This window comes from Condylura cristata, unplaced genomic scaffold, assembly GCF_000260355.1.
Source record: "Condylura cristata isolate star-nosed mole 26May11 unplaced genomic scaffold, ConCri1.0 scaffold00013, whole genome shotgun sequence".
Classification (NCBI taxonomy): domain Eukaryota; kingdom Metazoa; phylum Chordata; class Mammalia; order Eulipotyphla; family Talpidae; genus Condylura; species Condylura cristata.
The window spans coordinates 41139524-41157433 of NW_004567114.1; positions in this window are offsets into that span (position 1 = coordinate 41139524).

Consider the following 17910-nt stretch of genomic DNA (forward strand, 5'->3'; position numbering starts at 1 on the left):
TGAAACCATCCGGTATTTTCCTTTTCTGGCTTATTTCTGGCTTATTTCATGATCTCTTTCTGGCTTATTTCATGATGTCTTCCAGCTCCATCTATGTTGCTCAAACTTTTATTCATTTACAGTTGGTTTGCATAACTCTACAGTTTCCCAAAGTATAGTTTCACACCTTCGTCTATGTATATACCACACCTTGCTCCCAATATCACCATGGTTAGTGAGCTTGGTGTCCAGGACCAAACACTAAACATCACTAGGCATTAGAAGCAAGGGACATTTTTATGTGAGAGATGGTGCCAACCAAGTGATAGAAGCCAAGCTCAAATTCACCTCCTCAAAGAAGGAAACCCTGGGGATTTTATTAGAAAGGTATAGGTTTCAGGTTGGGAAAGGAAAGTGAGTTATTTAGGATAAGTAAACAGCTCAGCAAAAGAGCTTCAGGAAGTCGACATCCTTGCATCTACTCAGGTGATCTCAAAACAACCACTTATCTCAGCCACATCAGGGTAGTTCTGTCCAGTTGGTTTCCATAACACAAGCTCCTTATTGATTACCTTGGAATCTGGAAAACAAAGTTTAAAAATCTCAATAGTTAGCTTGCAGGAGTAAATATATTTGTCTACGCTTTCAATTCCTTTGCTGTTATATCAAATTCACCCACCACCATGGTTCTAGTGCTATTCACCATTATCAAATTGACCCTTTCTACTCTTTTCACGAATTTTCCTCTTTGAGGAATTCATATTCGAGAATGCTAAAATCCATCTGAATCCATTCCTCCTAGGAAAAAGTCATGATTAAGAAATCCTATTATCCTTGGGTCTCTCAGAAAGAGTTTAATTTGACAAACCCCTTCTTCCACACATGACTGAGATAAAGTTCACTAATTTAGTGAGGACGAGACCAGACATGTGCTCTCCACGTCCCCACTCTCTAATCTCATAAATGATTACCTGGACTTTGTGTCTCCATCTGGATAAAACAGTCACTAATTTGAATTGATGGAGCTTCAGTCGGGTTTCTCTAGTCCCAGCCTCGCCCTTGCACTGAAGAAGCAACTATGGGAACCAGAAGGGCCTCTTCTTAACTGCAACCCGGGGAATCAGGTGACTGTAAGCAAGCTGTTTCCTGCTTCAAACTCCCCCCTCACCTATCCCCCAATGACCCCACCTACTCATCCCATTTCCCAGCACTCAGTCATCTGCAGTCAGTCTTGTTTCTTCCTTCCTATAAGGCTATAAAGAAAAGTCTTTTCTGCCCAACCCTTGATATACATACAACTCTCATGAGTGGGATGCTTTCCTCATGGCCAAAGTCCTGCCCAGATTGAAAGTCTTTTAGAATAAAGTCTCAATGACCAGGATTTATTTTTGGCTCTCCTCCCCCCGCCCCCACCATTTGAAAACATCAAAAATGCAGAGAATAAACTATCAGTCTCATGTACTATTAGAAAATTGTACTTTTCAACAACATTTTTATGGAGATATAATTTTCATGCCATAAAATTTTCACTTTTAAATTATTCAATTTAGGAACTTTTTTGGTATATTACTAGTTCCACAAGGATACTGCATTTTTAACTATGTCAATAAAGTAGTTGGCATTTCATTTGTCTTAAAATCTTGAATAAAGTTTTTATGTAAATACAATTTCTGCATTCATGTCACTTTCTTGATACTGAATTTTTACTACAAATATATTTGTAGATATGGCCATGCTTCTTCCCCCTCCCCTTCCTCTTTCAAAGTAATGATGGGAAGAAGAAAAAAAAAATTTTAAGATGTATTTATTTATGCACACAAGAACTGGGGTACAGGCCAGAGGAACAGGAGGTGAGAGGATTCACCTCACCTGAAGAGGGTGGGTGCAGAACAGGCAGATGTCCTGAACTACACTGCTGAAAGGAGCAGGGGTAGGTCAGGAGAGGTCTGCTGTGCCATGTGGGTCAGCTCTCTGGCCTGAAGATTGAACTCATGCAGCAGTGGCTGCAGATAGATTCTTAGTGCTGCTCTTTAATCCACTGCACGACCAGGGCAGCCCCTGTTCATGCTTATTTTTTAAAGATTTATTTATTTATGCTTATAGAACTGGGGTACAGGCCAGAGGTATGAGGGCAGTGAGAGGATTCACCAGAGACAGAGTGGGGAGCAGAAAAGACAGACTGATGGAGAACACTGTTTGAGGGAAGCAGTGGGCGAGACAAGAGAGGTCTGCTGTGCTGTGTGGGTCACCTCCCTGGCTGGGGATAGAACTCATGCCAAAGCAGCTGCCAATAGCTTCATAGTGCTGCGCTTTAACCCGCTGTGCCACCAGGAAGGGGCCCCTGTTCATGTTTCTTAATGTTATGTTCCAACTTATGTTTAAAACTTTTTATCTCCATTCAAGTATCATTCTATAAATATTAACACATATTAATTCCATGCAATTTGCTTTAAGTTTATAAACTTATTGAAAAACAGAGATTGTATAAAATTACTTACATAGGACAACCTGATAGTGGGGGGAGGGGCAGGAATATATGACACAGTAAGAGACACAGGGGTTGGTGAGTGTCTAAGAACTTCCCTGAGTAGGAAATGGCAGATGTCTATGGGTCACAATGAGGTCAATATGTCTGGGTCAGAGAGAGTTACAGACCAGGGAGGTCTGTAGTTAGAATGAAGAGAGGCTGTCAAACCAGCAGGACTGCATTGTGTCAAGTATTTGAGGGTTTATCCCAAGAACAAAGGGAAACCATTGAGCAGTTTTATGTAGGGCAGTGACATGATGTGATTTGCATTTTAAACTGATCTCTTAGGCTTTACTGCTGAGAAGAAATTGCAGGGGACAAATGTGGCTGCAAACAGAACTCTATAAAGTCAAAATTTTCAGTCCAGTGATTTGGATCACAAATAGTTTTTATCATAACTATATAGTATAATGTTTTTGTTATTTATTATTTTCATCAGTATCACAATATGACATCCCCAGACTTCCGTTTTGGCAATATAAATTTGAAAGGCACTACATTTGCCCACTGGCAGAAAAGCCTTTTCCAGAGCTCCTGGGCTTTGGGCGAATTTGGCAAGTTCTGTGGTAGGCCATCTGTGCAAAAATTCTCCACTTTTTCTAGCACATTTAGCTCTGTGGTTCTGTTCAGAATAGCCTGAAAATGCTGTTTCATTATTTCATTTCAGTTTCAAGCAGAGCAAGAAAGATTTAAGAGCTTCTTTAAATGGTTTATGCTCAGTTAATTTTCACTTTTGCTCTTTTATTTTTATAACTATAATTCCTGAAATAAGTGATGCCAATTAACAACTGATATCTGTTGAACATATAATTTTAAAACTTTGAGATCTTATAAGGTTCCCCACATGAGTAATAGACTAATAATACATGCTGGGCCTTGGCTATTTCTTTCTGGCCTTTCTAAATGTATGAAATACATCTATTTCATATTTATTTACAGCAAATATTTAATGTCATTTTTTACAATCTTTTTTAAAAAATATTTATTTATTTATGCACACAGAACTGGGGTACAGGCTAGAGGTGCAGGGGTGGTGAAAGTATTCACCAGAGACAGAGTAGGGAGCAGAACAGGCTGACTGACAAGGTTCACTGCTGAGGGGAGCAGTGGGCCGGTCAGGAGAGGTCTGCCGTGCCATGTGGATCACCTCCAGGGCTGGATTGACTCATGCGGAAGTGGCTTTAGATTTAACCCTCTGCGCTACCAGGGAGGACCCTTTATGCCCTTTTAATATCATTAGAGACAGGTGTTTTCACTGTAATATAATATTGTAAATATGAATATGGAGCTACAAAGTACTTCACAAAATATATTTCTTATTCTAAAGAATTAATAGATACAAATATCTGAAAGGAGCCAAATTTAAGCTCAGCATTTATTTTACAAAAGCAGCACAAGTTACACAACTCATGCTTTTCCAAAACAATAGTAGAAAATATATTTTGTGTGATTTTTAGAAATTTTTAATTCACAATTTAGTACTTAATAAGCAAGTGCAAACTCAGGATCACAATATACCACATGAATTCATATTTATAGTTATTTCTAGAGTATTTCATAAAGGTTAATAACTAGCATATATGTATATGTATATGTATATGTAGGTATATAAGTATATACACACATACAAATATATATACAGTCTAAAAGTTTCAATCATAAGAAAATAAGTATTATATTATTTTTTAGTCCAATGCAGATTAGCTAATGAAGAAAATTAGTTAGACAGTTTAGTATGTGGACACAAATTGCCAGGTATAGAAAAAAAGAAGTAAAGTTACAGAAACTTCCAGAAAACACTGGATGTAAAAGGAGAAAGTAAGAGCATTCATAACTACAACTAGCCATGAAGGGGAGGAGAGAGAGGCTAGCAACAAGGTTAATTATAGGGGAAAATAGAGCACAAGTAGAAAGAAGACTAGTATGAAAGAACCTCTGGGGGAATCTGGCATTTATATAGGATTTTAACAAGTTCTGCAGCAGAGAGGAAAATAACTCCTCCACTACTTCATGCAAACTTCATCAAAAAAAAAAATACATGCTCCATTAAGCTTTTAGGAATCAGGTATATGTCTGTACATATTTGTACATTTACTATTGAGAATGTGTTGGGAGATGGGGGATATATTAAGTCTGTTATGACTTAACCCTAGAAACTTCAGACGTTCTTGGATTCAGTTCAGGAAATATGGAGATTAGCAGAAGTAGGTTAAAGAAATTAGATTCCAGGATTTGATTTGGAAAAAAAACCCAAACAAACAAGTAATTCATATTAGGTTAAACTTGAGCAAAAGCTTTTGAATTCCAGTAATTCACATTTAGAATTTTTGCTTACCTATTCAGAAGGGAGGGATCTTGATCAAATGATTTATTCAGTCTTGACATCTATAGAATAGGAATGGTAAAATAAAACCAGATATGTAAGGATTAAACTGGATAGTAGGAATAAAATCCTCCAACACACTTAAAACACATTAATTGCTTAATAAATGGTGACTTCTATTACTGTAATTAACTTTATAAAAAGAAAATCAAAACTTTTCTGATCTGTATGTTGCTTTAAGCCTTTACCTTTTGTAAGTAGTATAATTTTGACAAAAACAAGAGTTTAAAAGATTTTTTTTTTCATGCTGAAGAGTTCTCTCTCCCACTGTGGTTGTCCCTGAATAGATAATCTATCAAACAAGGTGGAAACTACAAATGAAGCTTATTTAAATCTACTGCATTCACAAGGCATCCCCCAGTATCAATGTTCTGAGCTTCAAATGAAGAATGAATACCACCTGATGACTCTCTCCTGTTTAGATCCTCACATACAAAGCTGGTAAACACAAGGATTTCTCAATGGTGAAACACATTAATTTAGTATCTATGCCAAGAAAAGAGTATCAGTCAATGCTTAGTTACTGTTTTAACACCCAACATATATTATAAAATAAATATATTGCTATAAGACTATATGTAAATATAGTTTGTAAAATACGATCACATATAGCTCAGAGAGAGACAGCCCCTTGCTCCCCCAAAAACACAGACACAGGGTTTAAGAAAATAGGCACTTTTGCTGTTTAAAATCTTCCATGGTATGCAAATCATACCCTACCCAGGTTCCCTAGAATACAGCCATGTCCTCATTCTCAATAACACCATCATTTCCTTCTTTGCAATGGGATGGGATATCCTTAAGTTTCTCCCTGTTATTCTCAAATCATTTCTAATAAGAATAGATCCTCTCTACACTCTCCAAGAAAGTTTTGGGGCAAATTTTGTCAAAGTTAGTCTTCTCTTTGTAGCAGCAAGTTCCCTCATTACATTGTACCCATCATCCTCCATTCCCCCATCATCACTTTTATCTTCAGTGGAATTTGTTCCATATATTCTCTCTCTCTCTCTCCCTCTCTTAAAATGCTTTAGTTTATTGAGGAGACATACTTTTTACTAAATAATTTACATTATCAAAATTTTCTAATTTAAAATTGTTCTTTTCCTTGTTCACGAGTGGGTATATATAGGCATGACCAAATGTGTCTGAAACCTCACCCTCACCATGCCCTGACTCTATTTTATTTACCCAGAATCCAACGACTCCAAAATGCTTCCTTTTGCTCACCAGCTAGTGCTGAAGCCATGAGGACATTGCCATCACTATCTTGCCGTTTTTCTATTTCAAGTCTTTTTTCTTATTTCTGTTTATCTGCAAGATAGGATGTTTGACCCTAAGTTGAATAACAAGAGCAAAACAATGGAACAAAAGTAACCAAATCCAACTTACATGAAAAAGTAAAAACCAGAATTTTCATAAGTTGACAAATATTTTAGATCATAGACACAAAAGGTTGATTGCTGTTCCTGAGGTGACTACTCAACTGAGCGGAATATAAATTGCTCTAGAAAAAGGAACCACAGTGCCCAGCTAATGCTTAGGTAGACAACATTTAGATGTATAGGGGTATTCAATTTTGTAGCAGCTGAGGACCCAAATTTGATTTACATCGTGATTCAATAGACAGCAGCCGAACAGACTCTACCAACTTACATTATTTTTTAGACTTTCTTTGTTCCCAGCCCCATAAATACTGCTCAGTGTTTCACCTTTGAGGAGGCTAATTTGAGCCTTTTCTCCATTTCTTTGCAGGTAGCCTTGTAATACATTCTTTTCTAAAAAATCAGTGGCATGGTTATAGCTTTTAGTGCCACTGAGCAGTAGAACCACATTCAGCAACAGTATTTGAAAGAAGTGACCTCTTTCCTCAGGACTTTTTTCCTAATTTTTTGTGTCTATATCTGTCTTTGCTCTTGTTAATAAGTTCTCCAGAATTATCTTGCAGTCCTATTATACTTTTAAAACACAAATGTAGGGAATTCACCTCTGCTAAAAGCATTTTAATCTCACCTTTTTCTTAAAATTAAATTAAAATTGAATATTTTATTTTACAAATGTCAGAGAGGTATGGTTCATTACACTGTGAATATATTAGCCATCCTTTATTTATATTACTTACAATGATCCCAATAAATCTTCACTTTGCACATGATTTTCCTCTCTTCATGGAATGTTCTTTCTCATGCCTAACACACCTATTTTCACCTACTTAATTATTAGCATACTTTGTATTTTTGCTGTTGTGCCATATGCCTGACATCTTTTATATTCTGTCATTATCCTGTATAACACTCTTTCATAGGGCATGCCCCAATTCCATTTTTTTATTTATTGCAGTATGTTTTTCCCCATCACTGTAATCCCAGTCCCAAGCATATTTCGAGGCAAATAGTAGACGCAGGTATTTTCTCAGTGTATGAATGAGCAAAGAGTTGACATCACTAATTCATATTTTGGTCACAATACTTTCTAGTGCTGTGTACATGTTTGGTCCAAGCACTACTTCTTGATTAATTTGCATAAAAGAAGAGGGATAAAAATTTACATTAAGAAGCATCTCATAATATGATTGGCATCTCTGCAAAAAAAAAAAAAAAAAAGGTCACTCTAAGAAGTTTCCCACCTATTTGATGGCTAATTGAAAAATTATTAAGACATACATGCTAAAAACAGTTTAGATGTTCCCTGAACTAGATAATAGAATTTTAGAGTTTAGAAAAAAGGATCTTGCTCCCCATTAAAATATTTGTGCATCTTATAGTCTTGAATTTTGTTGATTTTTATGGGTTCATCTTGTCCATGTTTATAGCAAGACACCAATGACATCAGCAGCATTTTCTTTGCCTCACCTGGAAATTGACTTAAGGCATAGCCTGCTGATTTTCAGTGAGACAGAAGTAATTGCTCACTAAATGAGTTTTACATTCATTTAGCTACATCTTGATTAAACTCTTTTTCCCTTCGTAACATTGCTCATTAACCACTATAGCCCTTTAATAAGGAATTTTTTATTTGAAACAATGTAATTTTACTTGTTTTAATGTAATCATCTGAAGTTTTATTCAATGATTTGCTTGTATTATTACCTTGAATTATAGACATGAACCATAATCACAGTTCCTATGTTTTCTAGAAATACTTCAAGTTTTCAAGAAGAACATGTGATATTATCAGCATATTTTCTAACACAAGCATCACTTTGAAAACAAACTAGAGTTTTAAAAATACCTGTGAGCGAAATACTTTTTGAGAGTAAGTTGCCAAGCATGTATGGAAGCTATAACTATATCATATTTGTATAATGAATTTATCAGATACCTTTTAGCTATGAAAAATTCACCTATTTCCTGTGAGTATTGGTAATCTAGAGTTGTATCTGCTATGCAGGATAATATAAGAATAATATAAACTCTTTGATTTTATTTGGTTTGATTGCAATGGACTCAAACAAATTTATAAAAACAATTACAGATAAAATTTACAACAAAATAGTCAACATTAGTAATTGGTTGAGAAATTCCCCCCACTATATAATGGCTGGCATGTGATTTCATCAAGAATATTTGGAATATTTGTTTTCTTTTTTCTAATATGTAATTGTATTTTGCTCTACAGTAGAAATATGTTTGCATGTAGGTACAACACTTCAGAAAACTCTGAAAATAGTATATCTAAGTGGCTTGGGGTAAATAAATTAATATAAATTAATGGGTGAATCATCCTGCTTGAATATTGTTTACATAGTTTCCTTGCTTTGGGGATTATTTTATTTTCTAAATCAGTATGTGAATACAGTTAGATCAATCCCTCCTGGGATTGATGCTATCATATTAAATGTTCTCGGAAAACCTTCTTAGTTCCATAAAACCAGAAAGCCTAGACTCCAACATTTATCATTCTTCACTGAATGAACCCAGATTTGTTTTCTGTACATCTCTTTCAATCTTTCCGTACACTAATCCTTTATCCACACAAACCGTTTTGCTCACAGTCTTTCAAACTTATTCAAGTCACTGTCTTCTTTACCTACATACCTTTGCACACAACTTTCCAAGACTAATCATTCTTAAAGAACAGCTGAGATCTTAAAATTCAGCAATTTTTCCTGATAACCACAGTCAAAATTGGACTCATCTAATCACTCAGGTTTGATTCAGAACCACTGCTAGAACTCTGAGCTTTGGAAATTTGAGGAATTCAGTGCATGAACCTAAAGACACACGTACCACTCAACCATCCATTCCATGACCGGCTTGTTCATTACTTGTGTTCATCCACTGATACCAACTCCCCAGCACCTATTCCCAAGAGAAACACAAACTCAATCCATCAGCAAGTATGGTCTCCTCTAACGCCAAGACACATATTTTCATTTGACTTCTCTATCTTCTGTTTCTGTAGAATGATTTGCCATCATCTCTTCCCTGCATGGGCAATGGCAATTGTCCTCCTTATTTCCACTCTGGCAACAATGTATTCCCCCATTTTTACCATTGCTACCTCCCCAAATTCAATTTCCATATGTTTGTTAGATTTAATATAAATAGAATAAGTTTAACTTCTAGAATCTTGAATAAGCCAACATCTCCCCCCTTATATTTACAATAAAAATAAGCTTCTCATCATGACCTGCAAGTCATTACACCAACTGGCCCTTCATTCATTTCTAGTTTTATTTCCTAGCTTTCTTTCCTTGTTTTTCTAACTGTTCACATGATCCTTTTACTGATCATCTCAGACTCATGTTCTGAAATCTGCACTTACAGTTTTACTGACCTGTAATTTTCTACCTTCAGATCTTAACATGACTGATTCATTGTAAAATTTCAGCTCCTGATGTTAGTTGCTCAGAGAACACCTTCTCAAGCAATATCCCTAAGATACACACCATACCCACTTTCATATCCTCGATGTTGGAACATTTTCTACTACTAAAATAATACTAGGCTGTCTACTCTTTATTCCCAATATACCTTGGCTAAGATGTGAACACAATGAAAACCAAGATATTACTGGTTTTATTCAGTTCTATATGCCCAACATTTAGAATATTTGTCATAACATTATAGGGCAGAGAGAGAGAACACCACTGAGCCCCCAAACCTGCCTACTCTAAATAGATTCTGCCATCCGCTGCATCAGGACATGACATGTAAGACTTTAATGAAAAGGAACTTTAATACAGTGAGTATATAATACAAAAGATAAAGAATATAACTTCTAAATCAAAAACCTGAAGTTATCCATCCCCTTGCGGGTAAAAGTCAACCCAAAAGGAATTGGTCCAAAGCAAAGCCTGAAAGCCCGCCACAAGACTAAAGCATCTTCTGACTGGGACCCATAGAAAAGGGTCAGAAATGACCAGACAAATCTGGGAGGAAAAGAGCACAATCACACTCAATATAAACACTGCCATAGTGAACTTCCCCATGGGTCTCTCACCATATCTCTTTCAACCAGTCCAGGGCCAAGAAATGAGCATGGCTTCTTCATCACATGCTCTTTGCACCATGTGGCTTCCTCAGGTCTCCTTCTGGATCTCCATCCTTCTTCTTAACATTTCTTCTCTTCTCTCCTTTTCTCTGCTCAGCTCCACCCTACTTCTGGGTGGGGCAGGGAACCTGGAGCTTCCCCTTTTCCTAGGGACCACCGTGTTACAATAAGACAGTAAAATGAAACAATATTTTTTGACAACATACAACAAATATAAAAGGACAATAAATAAAAGGACTAGACAAAATTATTCATGTAAAACCACTTTGCATAATACTTTTAATACTACTACCATACAACCAAACTTCTATTTGACTCTTAGCTAATCACTGCTCTATATGCATTATTGTGATATTATTTTAAAGTCTTTGATGAATCCATCCAGTTAATATTAAATGGTACTGAGTTCTAGGACAAGTTAGGAATAATTGGGCAGCTTCAAGGACAGGGTGGGAGGGACCTCAGAAGAGTTAAAAGGAGGCTCAGAGATAAGGGCAATGAATTCCAAAGGAGATTAATCAAACACCCCAGGACTGGAGGCAACAGGACATTCTGTAACAAGGACATGGGACACTAAGATAAGAGCTGGGACACAGAGACTTGGTGTTGGCCACAGAGACATCAAGTCAGTGAGTGAGACCACCAAGAACTAACCAATCACAAAGAGACTGATGGAGATACTTAGCACAATTAGGGGGGAAGGTGCATATTCCCTGAGACACAACTCTACTTCTCATTCCTCTTCCCCTGCCAGGCCTGGTTCCACCAGCCTGGGTGTCCCACTTTATTTCTGTTCCTTTTCTCCGCAATAAACTTTCTTTCTCTAGACAATTTTGCCTCTTCTCACTTGCTTGCCTGAGCACCAGTGAAGTTCCTGTTGTGGCGTGAGACACCAACTGTGGTGGCCTAGGGGTTGGGATTCAGAGCTACTGCTGCAAGCGTGGGGTCCATTCCTGGCTGGGAGACTAGGCCGGAAAACCTGACATTTCACTATCAGTACCCTGGGCGGTACAGCCTTGAATTCTATTTACTACCAACATCATGGAAGTGAAATTCAATCCAGATTGCAGTGGGGGGAACAGTTAGAAAAGGCTTTGCATAACATTCAATGGAGACTTGAAGAATGAACAGGTGTAAAGGAATGGATATTGGGGTAGGGGAACTAGGAGAATAACATGTTTTTAACTTCTTTTATCCTCCATATTAACCCCAAATTTTCTTCAATCCTGAATTAAAAAATAAAGATAGAAATACCACATAGGGAGTAAAAAGTGGCTATTAAATTTGGGGTCCCTATCCTTGTAATAGGCCAGGGTACAGGGGGGTGAGACAGAAGAAAATTGGAAAATATTTATTAATACCTATTACATACCAAATACTGTACCAGAGGTTTTCACATGAACAATTTTATTTTATTCTTTCAACAGCTCTGTTTCAGAGGCTCATTAGATTTAATTGGTGCTCGTAAACCATACTTATGGTTGAGGTTCTATTTGGGTCTGTTCTGTCTCTCCGAAATCCAAGTTCCCTTCTAATATGTTACCTGAGGAGGTCAATAGTTTTCAATCCTGACTTCACATTAGAATCAGGAAGCTGAGACCTATAAAATCAGAATGTCTGGGAGTGGAACCCAGACTTCCATGGTAGTTAAAGCTCTTTAGTTTGCTCAGCAGCCAAGTTTGAGAATCACTGATGTAGGCCAAATACAGAACACCAGCTGGTTTAATTAATTCATTTTGGTTATTTCATCCATATTTCTGCTTTCCTGCAAGGTACCATATTACTGCAATAAGCACAAAGAAAGATTCTGTTCTTTGGCATGGCCTCTTTAATGCATTAGCCCTAAAAAAGTGAACTGTGAAGGTTGAAACAGCATAACTAAATAATTAAGCTACTTTTGTCTCTCAACACACTATGTACTATGTCTGTTTTATTAATTCCTGACTTCACCAGCATATGCGATCAGATTTAATTCTCTATGGTCTGGCACTACATATTTTTAGTAACCTTAGTTTTAGAAAGAAGAACAGAAGAAAGTAACACCATTTACATAGCTACAGGAACATGATTTATTTAAGTTTGCGAAAGGATATCACAGGGGAATTCATGAAACTTAAAAATCCATTTTCTTTTTACTTGCTACAACAGACGATCAGTTGGCACTTAACAAAAATGCTATTGTATATATTATTAGATAAGGCATCTGCAACTTAATATAAAAGGAATTAACACTGCTGGTAGCATTGTCCTCAAATGAAACGATAGTCTCGTACTGCCCTAGGCTACAAACCATTTTTCTGTCTGAAAGATAATATATGACTCTTGTCTTATAGTTGGCATTATGAAATTTATTATCACAAGCAGTACTTTGTAAGTAAATGCCTAATTTGAATGTCCTCTTGGATCCTTCAGGTAAAGTATTATCTTAGGAAAGTATTTAATGGTAAGCCTCCCCAGTAACCTAGGAGATAAATCTCATCACTGTATCACTGTCATGGCAGAAGGATCCACCCACCACAGCATTGGCCTGAGTTTGGTTCCAGCCAGGGAGCTGACCCACATGGCACGGCAGACCTCTCCTGTCTTGTGCTGCTCCCTTTAGCAGTGTATTTCAGTAATCTACCTACTGGCTCCTACTGGAGAAATAAAAGAGATTGCTTAGGAAGTCACCATTGAATATCAGATTGTGGTGTCAGCAGGGTAGAGATACAAAGGAGATAATTTTAGGCCTTCCGTGATGGCGCAGCGGGTTAAAGTGCTTCACTGCAAGCTGGCTGCAGCCACTTTAGTGTGAGTTCCATCCCCTGCACAGGAGATGATCCACATGGCATGGCAGACCTCTCCTGTCTCACCCAATGCTCCCCTCAGCGGTGTACTACCTTGATCTGCCTGTTGTGCTCCCCACTGTTTCTGGTGAATCCTCTCATGGCCCCTGCACCTCTGGTCTGTACCCCAGCTCTGTATGCATAAATAAATAAATCTTTAAAAAAAAGAGAGAGAAAATTTTAACTGCAATTTAAAAATGCTATCATATTATTACTTTGTACTTATGAATAAAATAACACTGTAATTATAAATAATTGATTTAATCTATTCATTAGGGAAGTCCTGATATTTACTGAAAGTACTTTATTGGACTCTTTTATAATGTACATATGGCAAAATATAACAAAACTGCTCTTCTTTTCAAAATATTTCAATGCCTACCTGAGACATTTGCTATATGTATGTGTGAGTGGGTACCAGTGCAAGTACATCATAACATAACAGGTATTTTTCTCTAAAATACTCTGAAAGCTTAACTAACCTTTATTCTGAATCTGCAAATGTTTAGAAATATTTATTTTATATATTTAGCAGTATGAAAAAGATGTAACACCATCAAGGTTACAATGCACAACATCAAGTCATATGTTTAAGAACATCACCATGACACTCACCTTAGCCAATTTATAGCATAATCTCAGTTGTTGGCAAAGAAAATTCTTCTGTCGTGTCACAGAACATTTTAAGTTACATGTTATTAAGCAAGATTTGCCCCAAAAGTGGTCAAATTTTCTCATGGTATGCTGAACATGTGGAATGCTACATTTGATCTGCAAACTGTGACACTGACTCAGACATGTAGCAGAGCAGAACTGATGCCATCTGTCTCAAACCACAGAGTAAGATTCTCACTCAGCATGTGGCTTCAGGGTTATATTATGTTGGTGACAAAACCATCAACATTGCCACTTGAAGTCAATTTCACAATATAATGGGATTAACTGTACATGTCCCTCTGTTATTCCACACTATTTATTAACTCGTTTTTTATAACATCACTGTCTTGGAGTTTGCAATCATATTATTATATCCTTTCTGATCCTGTTCACTGACATACCTGAGACAGTTGCTATATGTGTGTGTGTGTGTAATAGTGCAAGCACATAATAACATAACAGGTATTTTTTCTCTGGAACAGATTAGCCATGGGCTTTTTAAAACTAATTTGTTATTTTCAATTTCTTCTAGAATTTTCATATACTCTTAAATAGTATGAAACACAAAATACTGGAATAAGTTCTGTCTTGAAATGTAGGATTTATTAGTTTTTCTTTCACACCATGATCATATTATTCTTCAAGTGCACATTAAACTTGTCTCACTTTGTAAACAAGAGTTACACTACCAAGTACTAGCACTAAAAATATAAGGAAAAAGCCAGGCCATTCATTAGAGATAAAAATACAAAAAGACAGGTCAGATTGTCAAAGAGATAAAGGTTAACACAATCTTACATGTATAATAGGTTTAACAAAGTGTTTTAAGTAAGAAATCAACATATTAAAGACCTGTACTTAGTGGCAAAAAGAAGCTGAGCATAAATTCTACCTGGTATAAAGAAATCTTTAGTAAAGATTAAAACTTGAAAGCAAAATAGATACTCACTAACTGAAAGGTTCGTGGTGATGGCTTAGCGCGGTGATGGTTTAGATACACAGAGCAGCTTAAACAAAATCCAGATCTGAAGTAAACTTGCTGTGCATGGCAATTCTGTGGCAGGAACAGGGATTGTGACTTTCTGGATTGTAGGAAGGGGCATAAGGCAGGAGGAGGTGTAACTAGATAGATACAAGATTGAAGAGAAGAGGAAGATACTGATTATAAACAACGATGTGTGTTGTTTTAAAGTGTTTCACCTGCTGAGTAAGATGGAAATCAAAGATGTCAAGGAAATAGGGAATTCGAGATTCAGTGACAAAGGGTGAGGTAGGATTCTTGGGAGAAGTCACCCAAGATTTTTGTCTGTTTTACCTAGAATGACTAAGAGTATTGCGATTGGGCCCTCCCCAGTGGCGCAGTGGTTAAAGCACAGCACTAAGAAGCTAAAGCCACTTCTGCATGAGTTCGATTCCCGCCTGCCCCGGAGGTGACCACATGGTGTGGCAGACCTCTCCTGACCCACCCGATGCTCCCCTCAGCAGTGTACTTCGTCAATCGGCCTGTTCTGCTCCCACTCTGTATCTGGTGAAGACTCTCACCACCCCTGCACCTCTGGCCTATACCCCAGTTCTGCATGCACAAATAAATAAATCTTTAAAAAAAAAAAAAAAGAGTATTGAGATTTTGGAGATAGGAAATGAAGGTGTCTCAGATTTGAGAAAATGAAGAAGACTTTTGGGCTTCCCTGGTGGCTTGTGGGTGTAAGTCGCAGAGCTATCCCTGCTGCGACAGTTCAAGCCTCCACCAGGGGCCACCCCACAAAACACAGCAGACCTCTCCTGTCTTGCCAGCTGCTCCCCTCAGCAGTGTTTTTCAGTAGATCCTCTGTTCTGCATCCCCCACCCCCACCTCTAGCCTACACCCCAGTTCTTGCATGCATAAATAAAAATATAATGACTTTTTAAAAAAACATGTTCAACAAATGCCCAGATTAAATCCATTAGGCAATATAAACTAGGGAGTTAGTTTAATTAAGAAGGCAGTGGTTGATAGTGTCAAATGTTTCAGAAAAGCAAAGAAGATCAGATACAAAATGACATACATATAGAGGTACAGGAATTACTAACTTTACTGGAACCATCTGATGAGAAAGATTAAAAGATGATACAATTATATATATAAGGATGGGAGACATATTTTGAGATGTCCTCAATGGGAAAATTATTAAATATCTAGAACAGAAGGTTGAGAGTTTTGTTTTTATTTTTATATTTGTTTTTATTTCAACAGGAAAAATGAGTATGTTTTAGTCTAGAAGAAAAAAATGAATGACACTGAAAATGAAGTATATAAAATTGATCAGCTCAAAAGATTTGGAAGAGGATCAGATTAAACATAGATGTTGTGGAGAAACCACTTTACCTGATATCACAAGAAAGGATGTAATAAGGTACAGATATTAGTACCTTAAAAAATGTACAGAGACTTTGTACAGCAACTTTTAAAGTTCTAAAAGTATATGTATGACTTTTACTCAATGTACTTCATGCTGGTTTTATTAGCTGCCATATTTTACCTATGAAAGGCAGTCTATAAGATATATTTTTTTATAATTTGATAAATGTTATAAGAAAATATTTGTTTGTAATAATGCACTCTAATTTTCCACAGTTAGACATCATTTGAGAAAGTTATTACAGATATATTTTAAACAGCTATATGATTTATATGTGATATTTAAACAACCTTCACTAGGCATTTGCTCAAAATTAAGAAGCAAATTGTATTGGACTAAAGGTACAATTTTTCCCTTTTATCTCCTTCCTTCTCTCTTCTCCAAAGGCAATTCAATAAATAATTCTAATGTATTATAATTTACCATAAGTATCTTATAATTATTGTATAGTAACTATTACATATAATCCTGGAGAAAATCAAATAACATCATTAATCAAAACAGGAACTATTGTAAAACCCTCTGTAGATTTAGTATATAAAAGAAGTTTGGAATTTAAAAGAATATTTAGATATTTTGTGTCTCTAAAAATGAGAAAAATCCTATCATGTTTCCCCTGCCTCTTCGAATCACTCTATACTTCAATCAGCAAAGACATCTACCAGATCCAACATCCACCAGACACAAGAGACACAGTACAAAGGACCCACAGTATGTTTCAGGTTGCACCAAAATGTTTTTTGTTTTTTTTTTAAGATTTATTTATTCATACAGAACTGAGATGCGGAGTGTGAGAGGATTAACCAGGGACAGAGCAGGGAGCAGAACAGGCAGATCGACCAAGTACACTGCTGAGGGGAACAGCGGGCGGGTCAGGAGAGGTCTGCCACACCATGTGGATCTCCTCCGGGGCAGGCGGGGATCCAACTCATGTGGAAGTGGCTTAAGCTTCTTAGTGCAGTGCTTTAACCTGCTGCGCCACAAGAGAGGGCCCTCACCAAAATGTTTTAACATCTTTTAAAATCAGAAGGAAAAAAATTAACATTTAGATCAAATAAAATGTTTTAATGAAGAATGTTAATTTGTTTTTATATCAATATAGCTATAAAATAGAATTTTAACACTTTTCTATGAAGGAAAGACCAAGGGAGGCAAAGTGGGGGTGGTAGAGAGTGTTGGGGTGGGAGCAGAGGTGGGAGGGGCCAAATTATTGGGGCCTTGGTAGGGGGCATTGTATAAAAACATACATTTGTAGGGTTTTGAACCTATTACCCATGAAACAAATACAGTGTTGTAAACCAACTTTAATAAACATAATTGGAAAAATAAGGTGCAAGTAAAAAAGTAAAAAAAAAAAAAATGAAAAACACCTAGCAATATCATAAATAAAATCTAACAATTATTAAGAGCAAATTGCATAAACATGTGCTTCACAATATAGTAGCCACACCTGGTTATTGAGCATTAAATATTTGCCTGGTCTGAATTTATTAGATTTGAACACTTAATACCAAAAAAAAAAGAGTTAAATATCCAGTTAATAATTTTATATTAATTACTTATTGAAGTAATTCTTTGTATATGCTTGGAGTAAATCAAATATACTCTTAATTTTAAAAAAATGTGGTCATGGGCCCTCCCTGGTGG